Source organism: Hordeum vulgare, chromosome 1H (assembly GCF_904849725.1).
Source record: "Hordeum vulgare subsp. vulgare chromosome 1H, MorexV3_pseudomolecules_assembly, whole genome shotgun sequence".
In the NCBI taxonomy this organism is placed as follows: Eukaryota; Viridiplantae; Streptophyta; class Magnoliopsida; order Poales; family Poaceae; genus Hordeum; species Hordeum vulgare.
The window spans coordinates 449,074,951-449,091,486 of record NC_058518.1 but is presented as its reverse complement, the minus strand read 5'-3'; positions in this window follow the sequence as shown (position 1 = coordinate 449,091,486).

Below are 16,536 nucleotides of genomic sequence, written 5' to 3'. Positions count from 1 at the left end.
TCGCCGGCGTTGTGCTGCAAATCGAATTGCGGGTCCTAGATGGAAGGTTGCTGGGGCAACCAGGGTTCCATTTCTAGCGTTACTACGGCCCGAGGAACCCTACGACGACGGATCCACGGCGAGCGGCGGCTCCGGTGACAGAGGCGAAGCACGCGTCGATCCTACTGCTACCGCGCTCGATCTGGGACAGGGAGGAGGGAGGAGGCACACTACCTCGCGCACGACTCGAGGAGGGAGCGGATCATAGAGGAAGTAGAGGAAGATGGCCGTCGGCGAAGCTTCTCGTCGGAGGGGAAGCGCCGCCGGGAAGTAGTGGATGCAGCGCGGGGGTGGTCGATCCAGCGCCGGGAACGGACTCCTGGAGGCGTCCTCGAGCTGCTGGTGCCGTCGTAGAGGAGGTACAGGTAGCACATCGATGGCGGCGACGACCTTCTACCCGTCGGCCATGGCGGACCCGAGCTCTCCTTACCTTGCTGCGACGAGAGAGAGAGAGAGAGGGGATCGAGATCTGGACGGTGCGGCAGCGGGGAGGAACCCTAACGCGTCTGCACGGACGCCAAGGAATTATATAGCATGAGAGGAGGAGGCGAGGGCGTGCCGTCGGCCATGTGATGTCGCTCCTCTCGGTGGAGCAGAGGGGAGGGAAAAGAGAGGATGACAGGTGGGGCCACCTGCCTCGCTGGAAAGGGAGGAGGAAGAAGCGCCGCGCGCGTGAGCGAGGGGAGTAATGGGCTGGGCCGTCGGAAGGCAGCGCTACTGGCAACAGATAGAGGAGGGAGCCCTGAGGTTTTTTTATTAATTTAAACAAACACAGAAAAGGATTTAAAACAAGTGGCAATTCTTTTGGGGTTAAAAACAAAACAAAAATGCCCCTGGTCATAAGGAATTATGACCTATTTGAATTAAATAGAAAAGAAATATTTGGAGCAATTTGAATAAATGCAAAACAGCAATTTATTTACTGTTTTGGATTTATTTGCACCCTTAAAACTAAGATACAAAACAGCAAAACACCTCTTGACATCCTCCACAAAATATACTAAAATCATGGGCATTTTTGAATCAAGGTTGGGATAAGTGAATATTGGCTTGAGAAAATAAGAGAGAGAGAGAGAGAGGTTGCAAACATGACAAGCCCACTACATTTAGTACCAACATCACATGAAATCATAGAGCACCTCAACACATACACAACATCACAAAGTAGCTATCCACAAGACCACCACATCACATGAAATGCTAAGATCCTAAAACACAACACAAGACAAGGCATACCATGATATGCTATGCATGCATGCATGGGAAGGAAGGAAAATACAAGGGACACCACATGAGGTCATGGCACAATTGGATACATCAAATCACTCACAAGGTGGACCCACATGCAATAGGTTCCAAATATGGCAAGGTTTACATCTGGGGCACTACAATAACTACCCCTTTTAAGACTACTTTCAAAGCATAGATCAACTACCAAGCCACGCACCGCTGTGCTCTAAAAGATATAAGTGAAGCACATAGAGCAAAAGTATCTAGCTCAAAATATATAAGTGAAGCACATGTGAGCTGAATTGTCTACCAAAAGATATAAGTGAAGCTCGACAAAATCACGGTGAGTGCATGTCTCTCTCTCTCTCTAGGTGTGTAGCAAGGATGATTGTGACACAACAGAAATAAAAGACTCCTACGATACAAGACACTCCAAGCAAAAACACATAACATGTGGTGAATAAATATATAGCCCCAAGTAACGTTACCGATGGATTGAAGACGAGAGAGGGGATGCCTTCCCAGGGCATCCCCAAGCTTAGGATTTTATGGAATCCTTGAATCTCTTGGGGTGCCTTGGCATCCCCAAGCTTGAGCTCTTTCCACTCTTTATCTCTTTGTCCATAAGAACTTCACCCAAAACTTGAAAACTTCACAACACGAAACTTAAACAGAAACTTGTGATAACATTAGTATGAGAAAGCAAACCACCACTTCCTTAGGTACTGTAGCAAACTTAAATTCTACTTATGCTGATGTTGGGTTACTGTATTTTCAATCTTCCATGGCTAATACCCCCCGATACTATCCATAGTTTCATCAAAATAAGCAACCAACACAACAAAAACAGAATCTGTTAACAGCAGACCAGTCTGTAGCAATCTGTATATTTCGTATACCTCTGGTACTTCACAAATTCTGAAAAATGACGACAGTCTGAAGAATTTGCGTAGCAATCAGCATAAAAAAGAATCAACTCAAAATCTCTTACAGAAAAAAATGAAAATTCTTTTCGTGAGCAGAAAGTTTCTGTCTTTTCCAGCATCCTCAAACGATCATCCCCAAGACTAATCATAACAGTTTTGCTTGGCACAAACGCAAAAAGAAACACAAAAAACACAATCACAACAGAATTATGAAAGTGTGAAAAACACAAAATAGAAATAAAAAGGATAGATTCGTTGGGTTGCCTCCCAACAAGCGCTATTGTTTAACGCCCTTACCTAGGCATTGATTTCAATGATGCTCACATAAAAGGTAAGGATTGAAACACAACGAGAGCATCATGGAGCATATGGCTAGCGCATTTAAGTCTAACCCACTTCCTATGCATAGGGATTTTGTGAACAAACAACTTGTTGGAGCAAGAATCAACTAGCATAGGAAGGCAAAACAAGCATAGCTTCAAAAATTTCAACACATGGAGAGGAAGCTTGATACTATTGCAATAAGTAGAAGCATATGATCCTCTCTCATAGTAATTTTCAGTAGCATCATGAATGAATTCAACAATGTAACTATCACATAGGATATTCTTTTCATGATCCACATGCATGCAAAGTTGACGCTCTTCAAAAATAGTGGGATTATCATCAAATAAAGTCATGACTTCTCCAATCCCACTTTCAGTATTGTTGCAAATATCATATTCATCATGAGGTTTGAACAAATTTTCAAGATCATAAGAAAGATCATCACCCCAATCATGATTATTGCAACAAGTAGTGGACAAAGCAAAACTAGCATCCCCAAGCTTAGGGTTTTGCATAATTTTAGCATGATTATCACTAATAGAATTTATAGTGAAACCATTGCAATCATGCTTTTCATCCAAGGAGACCTCGTGAATCACTTCATAAATTTCTTCCTCACAATTTTCAGTTTCACGCATCTCAAGCAAAACTCCATAAAGATAGTCAAGTGCCCTCAACTCACTAGCAATTCGTTCCGCATAAGTGGGTCTCTTAAAGAGATTAGGAAGTGGATGAGGATCCATATCACTAGATTTTTTTGCAAGCGAAGATGCAAGCATATTGAAGGCACATAGCACACAAGCAATGGAAAGGCAAACGAGAGAAAAGGGCGAACGAAAAAGGCAAATGAAAACAACAAATGTGAAGTGGGGGAGAGGAAAATGAGAGGCAACTGGCAAAAAAGTAAATGCAGGAGATGAGTTTGTGAGACCTACTTGGATAGATCTTGATCTCTCCTCCCCGGCAACGGCGCCAGAAATACTTCCGATGTCAGCTGTGCTTCCCCGGCAACGGCGACAGGAATAGTCGTGTCGACGGCACCAGGAATCCTTCTGCTACGGCTATGGAGCCTTGCGTTGGTGTTCCCTCGAAGCGGAAAGGGTGATCTAGCACAGCGGTGGTAAGTATTTCCCTCAATTTGAGAACCAAGGTATCAATCCAGTGGAGGAGTATCACAAGATCCTGCACAAACACAAAGAACCTGCTCCGAACGCTATGAAGGGGTTGTCAATCCCTTATAGATTGTTCACCAAGTGAGAACTGAAAGCAACAAAGTAACAAAGCAAAGTAAAAGCGAAGGTGTAAATGATAGATGTGAATAGACACGGGGGACGTAGTGTTTACTAGTCGCTTCTCTCATGAAAGCAAGTAGACGGTGGGTGAACAAATTACTGTCGAGCAATTGATAGAACCGCGCAAAGTCGTGACGTCATCTATGGCAATGATTACATCTATAGGCATCACGTCCAAAACAAGTAGACCGATATTGTCTGCATCTACTACTATTACTCCACACGTCGACCGCTATCCAGCATGCGTCTAGTGTATTAAGTCCAAAAGAACATAGTAACGCCTTAAGCAAGATGACATGATGTAGATGGACAATCTCATATCAACGACAGAGCCCACCTTGTTACCCTTGATGGAAACTACTTAATGTGTGCCTTGCTGCCCCTACTGTCACTGGGAAAGGTCACCACATGATAGAACCCAAAACCAAGCACTTGTCCCATTGCAAGAATCATAGATCTAGTTGGCCAAACAAAACCCAAGACTCGGAGAGACTTACAAGGATATCAAATCATGCATATAAGAAATCAGGAAAGACTCAAATATATATCATAGATAATCTGATCACAAATCCACAATTCATCGGATCTCGACAAACACACCGCCAAAGAAGATTACATCGGATAGATCTCCATGATGATCATGGAGAACTTTGTATTGAAGATCCAAGAGAGAGAAGAAGCCATCTAGCTACTAACTATGGAACCGTAGGTCTGAAGTGAACTACTCACGAGTCATTGGAGGGGCGATGATGATGATGAAGAAGCCCTCCAACTCCAAAGTCCCCTCCGCCATGGCGCCGGGAAGGGTCTCCAGATGAGATCTCGCGGAAACGGAAGCTTGCGGCGGCAGAAAAGTATTTTCGAGGCTCCCCTGATTTTTTGCTGTATTTTAGGGAATATATAGGCCAAAGATCTAGGTGAGGGGCACTCAGGGAGGCCACAAGCCCTGCCACCGCCGCCTCCCCCTGGTGGCGGAGTGGGGGCTTGTGGGCTCCCTGGAGCCCACCTGGCTTGGCCCACAGGCCCCTTGATCTTCTTCTGTTCGGGAAAAAATCATTTCGAGCATTTTATTCCGTTTGGACTCCGTTCCAAAATCAGATCTGAAAAGAGCCAAAAACATAGAAAAAACCCTGGAACTGGCACTTGGCACTGGATTAATAACTTAGTCCCAAAAAAAGATATAAAAGGTACATAAAACATCCAAAGATGACAAGATAACAGCGTGAAACCATCAATAATTATAGATACATTTGAGACGTATCAGGAGCCGGCCCATGAAGGCTTAGCGAGCGGCTAATCTGGAGCGCCAGAAGCTGCTCGCACGCACCATGCTCCACGGTGTCCCAGAGCTGGTATCGATGTTTGCTAGCAGCCGGTACAAGGTGGACCAGGCGGCCCGCGTGGTGAGCAGCGATCTGGTGCGTTTGGAGGAGCGCACCAGGGTAAGTGCCTCGTCTTTGTCTTTGGTTTTTTCTTTTCTTCTTCTTGAATCAGTGGGGGCGCGCCAACACACCCACTGGGTGTAGCCCCCGAGAGTTGGGCCGGCCGAGCATCGGCCGGGCCGAATCTCTCTGAGCTTCTTCTCTTGCTTTGCTTCTTTAGTGGGGGCGCGCTAGCGCACCCACTAGGTGTAGCCTCCGAGAATCGGGCTGGTTATGATTTAACCACGCCGAATCTTACCTTTGCTTCTTCCTTGCTTTGTAGGATCTTTATGATGCCCAGGTGCAAGCCTACAACACGCTACGGGCTCAAAACCAGGCGGGTGATGGCCAGGTCGCCGCGCTTCAGGCCCGACTGGGCGAGGCTATCGTGGAGCGGGACACCCTGCGCGGGGCGGACGGCCGGCTCCAGCAGTAGCTGACTCTTCTCCAGACGGAGAAGAAGGAGCTCGAGGCGGCCCACCACGCCGAGCAGGAGCAGCAGCGTGCCTCCGTGCAGGAGAAGGACGCATCCCATACTGAGACGTGGAGCGTCTTGAGATGCTTCATCTCGAGGAGATGAAGCTCAAGGATGCTGCCTTGAAGGAGAAGGAGGACGCCCTGATCCAGAAACAGGCGCAGCTAGCCAAGGCCCTGGATACGGCTGCGGCCCTCCAGGACGAAGTCACCCGCCTCACTCAAGCAAGCAAGGTGCGGGAGCTTGAGGCCCTCGAGGGCGCTCATGAGACTGATAGCCACTTCGACCGTGATTCTTCTTTTGTTTTGTCTTGAATTTTCTTCTTTGCCACCCCCTTTTCTCACTCTTCTTTGTGCCCCTTCCCTATCTCAGGATTCTTCCCCGAGACACGAGACGCGACCGACACGACCGTCGAGGTGAGCCACGAGGAGCGCCGCGCAGCCGAGCAGGAGGTAGATGTTACCTCTGGCTTGAGCGTGGAGGAGATCGGGGTGGGCCTCAGAGCCTGCCTGCGTGTTCTGGGCGAGTCTGTGGCTCGGCTCCAGATCGCTGACTCGTCGATGGTGAAGGCTATGTGGCCTGATGGCATGGAGCCGACATCGATAAGCCGACTCTCCAGTTGGCTTGCGGCTGGCGAAGACCGCCTTGACGCCTGGCGCGCTTCGGCCGCGCGTGCTGGAGCCTACATGGCCCTGCGCTTGGTCAAGTCCTGGTATCGAAACCTGGACTTGGGCAAGCTCGTCGCTCAACGCGACAGCTCGGAGGTGCAGCTGCATGCCGTTGAGGAGGAGCTGCGCGTGAGGGCCAGCGACATCACCTCGTACGCCGCCTGGGATAAGCTCAACTTGAAGCGGGGCGAAGGCGGCAATGTGATCCCTGAGGATCTGCATGGCCTTCAGCCCTATGACGCCGATGGCAGCTTCGACGAGGCGGCCCATAAGGTGGACAATGCTGCCGCCTCCAGCGGCGAGGTGTATGCCGACTCCGACACGGACGGAGCAGGAAGCCCTCGTGGAGGAGACGACATCATCGCCTCGGGAGCAGCCGGCGATGGTGAAGCCACCACTTCACGAGCAGCAGCCGGGGCGACCGACGAGGCTGCAACCCCTTAGCCGATCCTGTTTTTTCTTTTTGTTGTCTACAATTATCTTGTCAGTCCAACAGTTCCACCCACTGGGGGGTGTGATACATCTCCAACGTATCTATAATTTTTGATGGTTTAATGCTATTATCCTGTCGAACTTTGGATGTTTTGTAGGCCTTTTATATCTGTTTGGGACTAACTTATTAACTCAGTGCCAAGTGCGAGTTCCTGTTTTTTTCGTGTTTTTGACCCGTTTCAGAGGAGGATTTTAAACGGAGTCCAAACGGAACGAAACTTCCAAAAATATTTTTTCCGAAACAGAAGAAGATCGGGAAACTTGAGAACCAAGGCAGGGGGCCACCAGGGACCCCACAAGCCCCCTAGCCGCGACGAGGGGGGGGCCGCGCCTCCCAGGCTTGTGGGCTCCCTGGGCCACCTCTGCCCTAGGTATTTCGCCTATATATTCCCCATAATTCCAGAAAAAATCAGGGGAGCCACGAAAATACTTTTCTGCCGCCGCAAGCTTCTGTCTCCGCAAGATCCCATCTGGCGCATGTTCTGGTGCCCTGTTGGAGGGGGGGATTCGGATACGGAGGGCTTCTTCATCAACACCATGACCTCTCCGATGATGCGTGAGTAGTTCACCATAGACCTACGGGTCCATAGCTAGTAGCTAGATGGCTTCTTCTCTCTCTTGGATCTTCAATACAAAGTTCTCCATGATCTTCATGGAGATCTATTCGATGTAATCTTATTTTGCGGTGTGTTTGTCGAGATCCGATGAGTTGTGGATTTATGATCAGATTATCTATGAATTTTATTTGAGTTTCTTCTGATCTTTTATATGCATGATTTCATATCCTTGTAATTCTCTTTGAGTTGTGGGTTTTGTTTGGCCAGCTTGATCTATGATTCTTGCAATGGGAGAAGTGCTTGGTTTTGGGTTGGAATATATGCTTGTAATTCTCTTCTCGGAGTTGGAATATATGCTTTGATGAGTTGATCAAAGCTTTTGGGTTTGTACAAGGTTTATGAGAAACTTGTATTTCCAAAGAAGTGAGTGGGAGCACTATGGAATTTCTGATAAGTATATGTGGTTGACATATTGTTGATCAGAAGTGATATAGAATTTCTGTGAAGCATAAAAAGGTTGTTTGAAAGGAGTTTTTCAAAGGAATACCTGGATTGCGCTACTTGAACATTGAGCATCAAGATCTATGGAGATAGATCGAAACGCTTAATAAAAGTTTCAACAAGATGCATGCCTTGACAAGTTTTTGAAGGAGTTCAAAATAGATCAGCAAAGAAGGAGTTCTTGGTTGTGTTGTAAGGTGTGAATTTGAGTAAGACTCAAAACCCGACCACGGTAGAAGAAAGAGAAAGGACGAAGGTCGTCCCCTATGCCTTAGCCGTCGACTCTACAGTATGCCATGATGTGCACCGCACGTGATGTGTGCCTTGCCACAAGTCTGTTAAGAGGTACAGAGAGTGATCCAGGATTGAATCACTGAACAGCGGTCAAAGTTATCCTTAGTAACTAATGGACTAAGGAATTTTTCTCGATTATGCAGGTGGTTAAAGAGTTCGTCGTAAAGGGTTACGTCGATGCAAGCTTTGACACTAATCCGAATAAATATGAGTAGTGAAACGGATTCGTATAGTAGAGTAGATATTTGGAGTATTTCCGAATAGCACGTGGTAGCAACATCTATAAGATGACATAAAGATTTGTAAAGAACACACGGATCTGAAAGTTTCAGAACCGTTGACTAAAACCTCTCTCACGAGCAACACGTGATCAAACCCCAGAACTATATGTGTGTTGGATTCGTTGAAATCACATGGTGGTGTGAACTAGATTATTGACTCTAGTGCAAGTGGGAGACTGTTGGAAATATGCCCTAGAGGCAATAATAATTTAGTTATTATTATATTTCCGTGTTCATAATATTCGTTTATTATCCATGCTAGAATTGTATTGATTGTAAACTCAAATACATGTGTGGATACATAGACAACACACTGTCCCTAGTGAGCCTCTAGTTGACTAGTTCGTTGATCAAAGATGGTCAAGGTTTCCTGGCCATAGGCAAGTGTTGTCACTTGATAATGGGATCACATCATTAGGAGAATCATGTGATGGACAAGACCCAAACTATGAACGTAGCATATTGATCGTGTCGTTTTATTGCTATTGTTTTCTGTGTGTCAAGTATTTGTTCCTATGACCATGAGATCATATAACTCACTGGCACCGGAGGAATACCTTGTGTGCATCGAACATCGCAACATAACTGGGTGACTATAAAGGTGCTCTACAGGTATCTCCGAAGGTGTCCGTTGAGTTATTATGGATCAAGACTGGGATTTGTCACTCCGTGGGACGGAGAGGTATCTCGGGGCCCACTCGGTAATACAACATCACACACAAGCCTTGCAAGCAATGTGACTAAGTGTAAGTCACGGGATCTTATATTACGGAACGAGTAAATGGACTTGCCGGTAACGAGATTGAAATAGGTATGCAGATACCGACGATCAAATCTCGGGCAAGTAACATACCGAAGGACAAAGGGAATGACATACGGGATTATATGAATCCTTGACAATGAGGTTCAACAGATAAGTTATTCGGAGAATATGTAGGATCCAATATGGGCATCCAGGTCCCGCTATTGGATATTGACCGAGGAGTGTCTCGGGTCATGTCTACATAGTTCTCGAACCCACAGGGTCTGCACACTTAAGGTTCGGTGACGTTTCAATATAGTTGAGTTATAGGTGTTGGTAACCGAAAGTTGACCGGAGTCCCAGATGAGATCCAGGACGTCACGGGGAGCTCCGGAATGGTCCGGAGGTAAAGATTGATATATAGGAAGTCCTGTTTTGGTCACCGGAAAAGTTTCAGGCTCATCGGTAGTGTACGGGGAGTGCCGGGAGGGGTGTCGGGGACCATCGGAAGGGGTGTAACGCCCCGAGGGGTCTCATGGGCTATGGCAAGAGATAAACCAGCCCCTAGTGGGCTGGAATAAGTTCCCACTAAGGCCCATAAGGTTTGAGAAGGAAAAAACACAAGGTGGAAAGAGTTTCCAAGTGGGAAGGTGGAATCCTACTCCAAGTAGAATTGGAGTAGGACTCCTCCACCTCCAATTTCGGCCAAACTTTGAGGGTTTGAGGCTGCCTCCTCCCCTCCCTCCCTCCTATATATACTATAGGTATTGAGGGTTTTGAGACACAACTTTGCCACGTGCTACTCGACCCTATACCACACAGTTTTTCCTCTAGATCGTATTTCTACGGAGCTTAGGCGAAGCCCTGACGGAGTAGATCATCACCACCACCGGCGCGCCGTCACGCTGTCGGAGAACTCTTCTACCTCTCCGCCCCCTCTTGCTGGATCAAGAAGGTGGAGATCGTCATCGAGCTATACGTGTGCTGAACGCGGAGGTGTCGTCCGTTCGGCACTAGATCGGAACGAATCATGAGACGGATCGCAAGACGGTTCATGCAACGGATCGCGAGATGGTTCGTCGGACGGATCGCGGGACGGATCGTGGGACGGATCACGAGACGGTTCATGGGACGGTTATTGGGGCGGTTCGAGGGACGTGAAGACGTTCCACTACATCAACCGCGTTTCTTAACGCTTCCTGCTGTGCGATCTACAAGGGTACGTAGATCCAAATCTCCTCTCGTAGATGGACATCACCATGATAGGTCTTCGCGCGCGTAGGAAATTTTTTGTTTCCCATGCGACGTTCCCCAACACACTCATTTCTTGCATTTACTTTTTTGCCTCTCGTTTTCCTCTCCCCCACTTCTGAAAAACAAAAATTTACAAAAACTATTTGCCTTTTTTTCGTTTGCCTTTTTGGTTCGCTCTTTCTTTCGCTTGCCTTCTGTTCGTTTGTGTGCTATGTGCCTTCAATATGCTTGCATTGGGCTTGCTGAAAATCTATTGATATGGATCCTCATCCACTTGCTAATCTCTTTAAGAGATCCAATTATGTTGATCCAATTGCTAGTGAGTTGAGTGCACTTGACTTTCTCTATGGAGTTTTGCTTGAGATGCGTGAATTTGAAAATCGTGATGAAGAAATTTATGAAGTGATTCACGAGGGCTCCTTGAATGAAAAGCATGATTGCAATGATTTCATTATAAAATTTATTAATGATAGTCATGCTAAAAAGATGCAAAACCCTAAGCTTGGGGATGCAAGTTTTGCTATGTCCACTAGTTGCAATGATCATGATCGGGGTGATAATTTTTCATATGATCTTGAAAATTTGTTTAACCCTCATGATGATTACGATGTTTGCAATAATATTGAAAGTGGGTTTGGAGAAGTCATGACTTTAGTTGATGATAATCCCACTATTTTTGAAGATCGTCAACTTTGCATGCATGTGGATCATGAAAAGAATATCCTTTGTGATACATATATTGTTGGATTTGATTATGATCTCACATGTAATTTCTATGAGAGAGTAAAATATTGTGGTTACCAAATTACCTCTCGTTATGTTGAGATTGCTATTGTCTCTTTCTTCTTCCTTGCATATGGTAACTATTGGTTGTCTTGCCAATTTGTTTTCCTAGCCTATGCATAGGATGTATGTTAAACTTGGATGTGATTATCACATGCTTTATGATGCTCTCATTGTCCTTCAATTCTTGTCTTTTATGTGAGCATCATTGAATTATCAATGCCTAGCTAAGGGCGTTAAACCATGGCGCTTGTTGGGAGGCAACCCAATGAATTTATATTTTCTTTTTGCTTTCTGTTTTTTTGCGTCCACACCATCATAATTCTGTTATGATAGTGTTTTTTATGTTTCTTTTTGTGTTTGAGCCAAGTAAAACCTTTATGACTAGTCTTGGTGATGGTTGTTTGATCCTGCTGGAAAAAGATAGAAACTTTTCGCTCACGAGATTATTTTTCATTTTTATTCAGAAAGAGCTTTTGAGTTGATTCTTTTTTCTGCTGGTTGATATGACTTTTTCACAGGCAATCGTAATTTGTTAGAAGTTTTGAGGTACCAGAAGTATACGAAGTATACAGATTGCTATAGACTGGTCTGTTTTTGACAGATTCAGTTTTTGTTGAGTTGGTTGCTTGTTTTGATGAAACTATGGATAGTATCAGGGGGTACTATCCATGGAAAAGTGAGAATACATTAATCTAACACCAATATAAATAGAAATCAAGACTGCTACAGTACCTAAAGAGGTGGTAGTTTGTTTTCTTGTGCTAATGTTATCACGAGTTTCTATTTAAGTTTTGTGTTGTGAAGTTTTCAAGTTTTGGGTGATGTTCTCATGGATAAAGAGATAAGGAGTGGAAAGAGTTCAAGCTTGGGGATGCCCAAGGCATCCCAATCCAAATTCAAGGACACCAAAAAGCCTAAGCTTGGGGATGCCCCGGGAAGGCATCACCTCTTTCGTCTTCAATCCATCGGTAACATTACTTGGAGCTATATTTTTATTCACCACATGATATGTGTTTTGCTTGGAGCGTCTTGTATCGTAGGAGTCTTTTCTTTTTGTTGTGTCACAATCATCCTTGCTGCACACCCTTTGAGAGAGACATGCACTCATCGTGATTTTGCTAGAATGCTCATAGTGCTTCACTTATATCTTTTCAGCTAGATAATTTTTCTCTAGGTGCTTCATTTAGATCTTTTAGAGCACGGCGGTGCGTGACTTGGTAGTTGGCTTGTGCTATGAAAGTAGTCCCCAAAGGTGATAGGTACCCAAAGAGGATACAGAAACCTCCATCTTCATGTGCATTGAGTAGAAAGAGAAGTTTCATTCCTCTCAATTAGTTTTGAGACGTGGATTTGGTAATATTAAGAGTTATGTTAGTAGGGTGTTGTGAATCTAGAAATACGTGTGTTGAAGTTAGTGATTCCCGTAGCATGCACGTATGGTGAACCGCTATGTTAGGAAGTCAGAGCATAATTGATCTATTGATTGTCATCCTTTGTGTTGCGGTCAGGATCGCGCGATGGTTAACACCTACCAACCCTTCCCCTAGGAGTATGCGTTTATCACTTTGTTTTGATTACTAATAAATACTTTCGCAACAAGTATGTGAGTTCTTTATGACTAATGTGAGTCCATGGTATAGATGCAATTTCACCTTCCACCATTGCTATCCTCTCTAGTGCCGTGCAATTCTCGTCGGTGCACAAACCCACCATATGCCTTCCTCAAAACAGCCACCATACCTACCTATTATGGCATTTTCATAGCCATTCCGAGATATATTGCCATGCAACTCCCACCATTCCGTCTCATGACTTGTGTCGTCACTCTCATATTGCCATAGTATAATCGTAAGATAGCTAGCGAGATGTTTCAATGTCATACGCCAAGCTAGATCGTTGGCATCCCGGTGCACTGCCGGAGGCATTTCCTATAGAGTCATCATCGTTCCGAGCTTTGAGTTGTGAATAAATAAAAGTGTGATGATCATCATTATTAGAGCATTGTCCCATGTGAGGAAAAAAAAGAGGCCAAAGAGCCAAGTAAAAAAAGAGAGGCCCAAGAGCCCAAATAAAAAAAGAGAGAAAAAGAGAGAAGGGACAATGCTACTATCTTTTTCCACACTTGTGCTTCATAATAGCACCATGTTCTTCATGATTGAGAGCCTCTTGCTTTGTTACCACCATATACTAGTGGGAATTTTATTATATAACTTGGCTTGTATATTCCAATGATGGGCTTCCTCAAATTGCCCTAGGTATTCGTGAGCAAGCAAGTTGGATGCACACCCACTAGTTCTCCTTTTGAGCTTTCACATACTTATAGCTCTAGTGCATCCTTTGTATGGCAATCCCTACTCATTCACATTGATATCTATTAATGGGCATCTCCATAGCCCTTTGATACGCCGAGTCAATGTGACCATCTCCTCCCTTTTTGTCTCACAACCACCACCACACTCTATTCCACTTATAGTGCTATATCCATGGCTCACGCTCATGTATTGCGTGATAGTTATAAAAGGTTTGAGAAAGTAAGAGTGCGAAAAAAATTACTTTGCCAATACTGGGGTTGTGCATGATTTAAATTAGTTGTGTGGGGATGATGGAGCATAGCCAGACTATATGATTTTGTAGGGATAACTTTCTATGGCCTTGTTATTTCGAAAGTTCATGATTACCTTGCTAGTTTGCTTGAAGTATTATTGTTTTCATGTCAATAGCAAACTATTGTTTTGAATCTTATGGATCTGAACATTCATGTCACATGAAAGAAGTTACAAAGGAAAACTATGCTAGGTAGCATTCCACATCAAAAATTCAGTCTTTATCACTTCCCTACTCGAGGACGAGCAGGAGTTAAGCTTGGGGATGCTTGATACTCTCCAACGTATCTATAATTTTGATGGTTTCATGTTATTATCCTATCGAACTTTGGATGTTTTGTAAGCCTTTTATATCTTTTTGGGACAAACTTATTAACTCAGTGCCAAGTGTCAGTTCCTGTTTTTTCCGTGTTTTTGACCCCTTTCAGAGGAGGATTTTAAACGGAGCCCAAACGGAACGAAACTTCCAAAAAGATTTTTTCCAAAACAGAAGAAGATCGGGAAACTTGAGAACCAAGGCATGGGGCCACCAGGGACCCCACTAGCCCCCTAGCCGCGGCCAGGGGGGCCCGTGCCTCCCAGGCTTGTGGGCTCCCTGGGCCACCTCTTTCCTAGGTATTTCGCCTATATATTCCCAATAATTCCAGAAAAAATCAGGGGAGCAACGAAAATACTTTTCCGCCGCCGCAAGCTTCTGTCTCCGCAAGATCCCATCTGGCGCACGTTCTGGTGCCCTGCCGGAGGGGGGATTCGGATACGGAGGGCTTTTTCATCAACACCATGACCTCTCCGATGAGGCGTGAGTAGTTCACCAACCTACGGGTCCATAGCTAGTAGCTAGATGGCTTCTTCTCCGTCTTGGATCTTCAATACAAAGTTCTCCATGATCTTCATGGAGATCTATCCGATGTAATCTTCTTTTGCGGTGTGTTTGTCGAGATTCGATGAATTGTGGATTTATGATCATATTATCCATGAATCTTATTTGAGTTTCTTCTGATATCTAATATGCATGATTTCATATCCTTGTAATTCTCTTCGAGTTGTGGGTTTTGTTTGGCCTGCTTGATCTATGATTCTTGCAATGGGAGAAGTGCTTGGTTTTGGGTTCATACCGTGCGGTGACCTCACCAAGTGACAGAAGGGGTAGCGAGGCAGGCATCGTGTTGTTGCCATCAAGGATAAAAAGATGGGGTTTTCATCATTGGTTTGAGTTTATCCCTCTACATCATGTCATCTTGCTTAAGGCGTTAGTCTGTTCGTCATGAACTCAATACACTAGATGCATGCTGGATAGCGGTCGATGTGTGGAGTAATAGTAGTAGATGCAGAAAGTATCGGTCTACTTGTCTCGGACGTGATGCCTATATGTATGATCATTGCCTTAGATATTGTCATGACTTTGCGCGGTTCTATCAATTGCTCGAAAGTAATTTGTTCATCCACCGTAATATTTGCTATTTTGAGAGAAGCCTCTAGTGAACATGACGGCCCCCGGGTCTACTTCACATCATATTTTCAGCCTTACACTTTTACTTCGTTGCACTTTCCGCCTTCAGATCTCACTTTGCAATCAATCTTGAAGGGATTGACAACCCCTTTATAGCGTTGGGTGCAAGCTCTTTTGTGTTTGCGCAGGTACTCTGGACTTGACGAGATTCTCCTACTGGATTGATACCTTGGTTCTCGAACTGAGGGAAATACTTATTGCTCCTGTGCTGCATCACCCTTTCCTCTTCACTGAGGTAGTAGTAGGGCGCTGCAGTAACAGTACCTTGCCCTCCTGTAACGCCCAAGATGCGATCCTATCCTCAATTTGGCACGAGGGCCTCGTCAGGGATAGAAGCGCATCTCGTCGTTTCGCAAGAATGGATATCGTTACAAGTACTTGTACTGAAAAGATGAGGTGTATAGAATTGGCTTACACACGCCACAAGCTACATCAGAGTCACATTGCTACTGCGTCAACAGACCTTCCCTCGCAACGGTGCCAGGAATCCTTCTGCTACGGGCTACGCCTATAGGGACTTCCTTGGCAAATATGCAAAGGATTTCCCCGCAGCCTTGGAGCCTTGCGTTGGTGCTCCCTTGAAGAGGAAAGGGTGATGTAGCACAACGGTGGTAAGTATTTCCCTCAGTTTGAGAACCAAGGTATCGATCCAGTGGGAGGATCGCGTCAAGTCACAAGTACATGCACAAACACAAAGAGCTTGCACCCAACGCTATGAAGGAGTTGTCAATCCCTTATAGATTGTTTGCAAAGTGAGGACTGAAAGCAAAAAATGAAAACAAAGCAAAGTAAAAGTGAAAGTGGAGACGATAGTTGTGAATAGACCCGGGGGCCGTAGTGTTCACTAGTGTCTTCTCTCATGAAAGCAAGTAGACGGTGGGTGAACGAATTACTGTCGAGCAATTGATAGAACCGCGCAAAGTCATGACGTTATCTATGGCAATGATTATATCTATAGGCATCACGTCCAAAACAAGTTGATCGATACTTTCTGCATCTACTACTATTACTCCACACGTCGACCACTATCCAGCATGCATCTAGTGTATTAAGTTCAAAAGAATAGAGTAACGCCTTAAGCAAGATGACATGATGTAGATGGACAATCTCAAATCTATGATGAAAGCCCATCTTGTTA